Genomic DNA, 5,977 nt, shown 5'->3' on the forward strand with positions numbered 1-5,977 from the left:
GATTAAATTCAAGTATCTATTGCATGGAAGTGTGGTACATGCATAACTTAGTTTTGACAGGTGAATAGATTATCAATGATCACAGTATTTCTGCTCGTGGGCTCATCTTGTGCCGCAATCATGATAGAATGGAATCAGAGGTGGAGATCACGGATAATCTGGTTGATGAGATATCATTCTGCAAGTGCTAAATTCCGAGCAATTTCCCCCCTTGAACTCTAGCTCCCGAACATGCTTTCAAGAGAATATAGACAAGCCTTCCCAAGCCTGGAGGTGGCGAGTTTGGAAAGTTTTATAGCTTGCCAGCTTTGAACGATCCCCGAGTAGGTATGTGCATCAGTTTCATTGATGGATGTGCATTTACTCTGTTCTCATCAAAGATGATTTTAAAACAACAAAAACAAAGTTCTTGCAAACATGCCGCAAACTAAAAGTAGAAGTGCAGAAATCGTTTTTGAAGGAAAATTTTCTTTTGCCAGTTTTTGTCAGCTTATTTGTTCGCCAAAGACTACATTACTAATCAAATTTAATTCTCTGGCAAAAAGGAAAATTATGGATTCCTCAAAACACATTTGCTTGAATACAAAATAAGATTATATTGCCCTATTGATTTCTGTATTCATCTGATTCTTGCCTGAGGTCTAATAAAGTCGTTACCATCATTTCTAAACAATGCTATAAGAATACTCTTGGAATCTGCTACCCGTAATTGGGACAACTTCCTAGTCACCAAGGATGATGTTGAAAAGATCATTGACTGGGAGAACACATCAACTAAGCAAGTTGAAATTCCCTTCAAGCCTGCCCGTGTCCTGTTGCAGGTTAAAAATTAATTATATGATGACAATTGCTTGCTTTTTGGGTTGCACCTTACACATTTTAAGCCTTCTGAGTTGTTGAACATGATTTTACAGGAGTACCGGCGGTGGTTGACCTTGCTTGCATGCGGAATGCCATGAAGGATCTTGGCGGTGATCCTGAAAAGATCAATCCGTTGGTTGGTGACTTTTGAACAAGTTGATTTGTGAATTTTTTGTTATTGCCAAATTCCAACTACTATTTCCTCTACTGGGTGATCCCTAGATGTACCATTTTGTCACGTCCACCAAAACCTGAGAAAAAAGAGTTCAAAACAAGAGTTAATATATATTTACCCTTTACCAAAAAAAAAAAAAAACCTATTTGCACAAGAATGCTCACTTTTGCTGAGTCATGGCCCTAGTTTTTTTTTGTTGCTACTCTGAAGTCAAAGATTTGTTTTCACATTGAACAAAAGCTTATAGGAGTTTGCAGTTGCACTGTTTCTCCTAAGGGTGAACGACTACATGGCAATTCACATGGAATCAAGATCTCTAGAAAACTAATGGCATCCCAACATGTGTAGTCACACTTGGGTAGTTTTTTTTTTTTTTTTTTTTTTGGGGGGTGGGTTTCTTTGAGGATTTGATAACTGGAGTGATAACTTACGATATCTCATGCCTGCAGGTTCCGGTGGACCTGGTTGTCGATCATTCTCTTCAGGTTGATGTAGCCAGAAATGAGAATGCTTTGTAGGCTAATATGGAATTGGAGTAAAGAGAGATTTTCTTTCCTCAAGTGGGGATCCACTGCTTTCCATAACATGTTTGTCGTGCCACCTGGTTCTGGGATAGTCCTCACCAGGTGATGATGTTTCAGCAGCCCACGGATAAAACTTAATTTGAATCAATTCTCCTTATATGGAGGTATTTTTCTTGTGTGTTGCTTTAAGTTTAGTTCAGCTTTTTAGATTTTTTGTCTTCTGGAAGCCAGTTGATTGCCTTCAATTGCAAATTCTATATGGCTGATTTTGGTCTTATTATATATATATATTAGCTAACATTGTTATCTGAAATTTGATTTTAACCATCATAAACCAATTGGGGCATCATAATGTTGATTCATGTGACTTTTGCATATTTGTTTCCCACTTTAAATTATTTCAGGGATTTGCTGTCCCCGAGGAGGCACAAGATAGAATGGTACCATTCTCATTCCATGGAATACCTGCAGAGCTTAAGCATGGTGGTGTCGTTATTGTAGCAATTACCAGTTGCACAAGCGCGTCAAACCCTAGTGTCATGCTTGTTGCCGGGCTTGTTGCAAAGAATGCTTGTGAACTTGGTTTGTAGGTTGGTTTTCAATTCTCAAATGTTTTGACCCCTTTGCACATTTCTGGTGGCCTAACTCTAAGCATTTCAAATTGAGATTTGGCACAAAAACATAGTTACAGAAGAGACTAACAACAAGAATGAGCATGTCTTAGGTTAAACCATGGATTAAAACAAGTCTTGCACCTGGATCTGGAGTTGTCACAAAGTACCTGCTCAAGAAGTGTGCTAGTTGTATCTTCTTATAAATCAATAGCTATTTGAGCGTATTACTTATTGTTCCAACATATGCTTCTGCAGCGGCTTGCAAAAGTAGCTGAACCAGCAGGGCTTTCATTTAGTTGGTTATGGTTGCACTACATGCATTGGAAATTCAGGAGAACTCAATGAATCAGTTCCCCTGCAATTGCAGACAATGGTACATCCCGCTTGTTTCTTTTTATATACTACTTAGGCGGTCAATGTGTGAAAAAAATGCGCATTAAAAAGTTACAGTAACCTCTTGCCTTGAAACTGGCCTATCTTTGTCTGAAGTATGTAAGTTATCTAAATCTACAGGCATTAGCATGTGACTAAAAACAAAATCATCCAGAGAGTCAGAGTTAGCCTAATGAGGAGGATAAAGAAAACTCTAGCGAGGCTTCTTGAGTCATTCCAAGTACCCTGAAGATTTAGTTCCAGCAGGCAAGAATTGTATCCACGAAGTTGTGCCATCATGCCACAAGCCCTTTTAGCACCTCTAGCTTCAGCTTCATAGCCTGTTGAAATTCTCTCTTGGCTGAAATAGATAAGATAAACAAGTAATGTTGCTTGATGGGCAAGAGTTTCATCTGATAATTCCTGCTTTTTATGGAAAGAGGTGCTAATGGAAATGCAATCTGTACCCATCTTGCTAGGTAATATATAGGCGACAAGCACCAAACAAGACTTGAAAATGTCCCTAAGGTTCATCTTGTTTTTAATATATGTGTCGAGCTTTGATGACTTCCTTGCTTTGCATCAAGATAAATCATACAGTTCTGCTCGCTTATGCTTCTCAACCAATTCTTTCATTCTCTTTCCTGAGTTCCTAGCGACTAAACTGAAATTGCGTGTGGTTATTCTGATGTTCTTTCCATTGCCCCATCTATTTGTCAATCTTTATAATTTTGGTCCACCTGCTGATGATTCTGTTTGCTTATTTATCTGTAGTGGATCATTTTCATGATATTTCGGGTTCAGCCAAAGTTAGCTTTTGGTTTATTTTGCGGATATAATTGCTGGAGCTGTGCTTTCTGGAAATCGAAATTTTGAAGGCCGTGTTCACCCATTGATGAGAGCTAACTATCTGACTTCACCTCCATTGGTAGTTGCATATGCACTTGCAGGCACAGTACGCATGCAGATGTCTCTGGTGGAATTTTACCCGATGTCATTATATCTTGTTGGATACTTCCATTTGAGCCTTCATTAAAACATTTGCATACCAATATGACCACATGAAAGCCCTAATATGTGGTTTTTACTTAAATTTAGTCACATTATTATTTACTTTGAAGCTGATAAATTCAGAATTGCGTACTTTGTTATCAGCAGTTATCATGACTCAAATAGCTTCTGGGGACTCGCTGACTCCTTTTTTCAATTAGGTTGACATTGATTTTGGTAAGGAACCTATTGGAACATCACAGGATGGGAAAAAAATATATTTGAAGGATATTTGGCGAAGTAATGACGAAATTGCAGAGGTAGATCCTATTGAGTTCACGGGGTTGATTCTTTGGTGCTCTCCATCTCTTACAGTTGGACCAATGCACATGCATTTTACTCTGATGTAGGTTGTCCAAGCTAGTGTGTTGCCGGACATGTTTAAGAGCACTTATGACGCTATTACAAGGGGAAATCCTATGTGGAATCAGCTCGCTGTACCTTCCTCTACCCTTTATTCATGGGATCCAAGCTCGATTTACATTCATGAACCTCCTTAATTTAAGAACATGACCATGGGTCCTCCCGGTCCTCATGGAGTGAAGGATGCCTATTGCCTATTGAACTTTGGAGACAGCATTACTATTGATCATATCTCTCTAGCTGGAAGCATCCACGAGGACAGCCCTGTGGCTACGTACCTCTTGGAACGCGGAGTGGACCCAAAAGATTTTAACTCTTATATCGCTGCATTTGTGTCCGAGGAAAAAAGTCCATACAGGGAGACCTCCGCAGCGTAAGAGAAGAAAAGGGGCGCGCATTATCGAAAAAATTGAAAAAGAAAATAATTGCAAGATCCTTTTTTTTATTGAGAAGAGGGGATGTTCGCCTGGGGGGACCGGGAAAAGACTTTTTTTTTTCTCCTCTGAAGACACGCTCTCTTCTTCTCCATTTCCCCTCACTTCAACCTCAGTGTCGACCACCCTCCTCAGTCCATCGCCACCGTCATTGTCACCAGTCACAGCCAGTCCCGGCGTCCCCTCACTGAGCCATCCGCCTTCGTCTCCTCTCAATCCGACATCTCCCTCGGCTTGCTCCTTTCGCTGTTCTCGCTCCGTCCTTTTCTCCATGGACCTCCCGGCTTCCCTCACCTACGTTCCCGAAGCCGACCACACCGTACATCTAGTTGTCAACACGAGAACGACTCCCTTCGAGCATTCTTTCTGCATCAACCATCTTTCTTCTCGTCTTTCGTCGCTCTTGTCTGACTATCTCTCAACGCGGCCGCTCGTTGCTGTTCACCGCTTCAGGCCACGCTGGTCTTGCCCCCGTCCCGCTTTGTTTTTCCGAGCAAGAGTAGTCGGAGGGCTGTACACTTGCTCGACCTTCCTTCTCTGGCTTTTACACCTCCCACCGACTGCCGAGGAGCTTATAGCCAAGAACTCTTCTTTAGCAAGGTAAGGCTCAACCCACCATAACACCCTGTTTCGAGAGAATGATTGAGGTGCTGTGCGTTCCTTCTTCCTTTCTCTCCTTGGAGCAAACATACTATATCAAGTCTTTGCTAGCCTAGTTGTGAAATCTCGATTTGAAACGATCATTGTGGATATCTTTAAGACCGGTGCCTATAACCTTTTCTGGAAATGCCTATAAGAACCCAGTACAAGTTTGTTTCGTTTTGTCTAAACCGAAAGCACATTGGTCTAGATTAAGTCATTTTAAATGAATTTCAAAGTCCTTTCAACTAACCCATGTGCTTTTTCAGAATCAATTTTTCTTTGTCTTTTGTTCCATGTGTGCGTGGTTATGAACCGCCATCCTCGGTGTGGTGTCGGCCTTGATTCTGTAAAATTTATTATGGTTGACCAAATCAAAGGAAAGGAAAGAAAAAAAAAAAAAAGAAGGAAAGTGGGCCTCTTATTAAAATGAAATGTGCAGCAACGGGAGCGAGCGAGAGAGAAACCCTCGCGCAGGAAGAGAGAAAGAGAGAGAGAAAGAAAGAAGAAGAAAGAAGGGGAGGCGGCGAACACCTCACCAAGTCAATTCAACTATGTAATGCAATGTTTGGTAAGTATTCGCACCCCCTCATTCTTTCAATCAGGTTAGTTTTCCAAGATTAAGGCTTAAATTCGAAATTATGTAAGATTTGAGTCACGTCTAATTTTTGAGTTGTTGAGTTGTGTAATTTCTTGAAAATGATATTTTAAAATATTGTGGATCTATAGGATTCTACAAAACTTGATTTGAGTTTATGATTTATCCAAAACGAGTTTCATAATTTCCTATTCGTGATGAGAAGTGTGCATCCAGCAATTTTGGGGGCCGTGTTTCGTTGGTTTTCAGCTAGATTTTAGGTCGGTCAATTTGGGATTCTTGTAACACATTGAAAGGGCTTTTGATTGATTGTAAGTACGTTTGAAATGGGGTTCAATGGAGAGAAA

At 40.5% G+C, this 5,977-nt stretch overlaps 1 pseudogene; it reads left to right on the forward strand.

Moving 5' to 3' along the window:
* The first annotated feature begins 218 nt into the window (after positions 1-218).
* Positions 219-4,336, forward strand: LOC108960312 (annotated as a pseudogene).
* The last annotated feature ends 1,641 nt before the right edge of the window (positions 4,337-5,977 follow it).

Source organism: Eucalyptus grandis, chromosome 6, assembly GCF_016545825.1.
Source record: "Eucalyptus grandis isolate ANBG69807.140 chromosome 6, ASM1654582v1, whole genome shotgun sequence".
Lineage (NCBI taxonomy): Eukaryota > Viridiplantae > Streptophyta > Magnoliopsida > Myrtales > Myrtaceae > Eucalyptus > Eucalyptus grandis.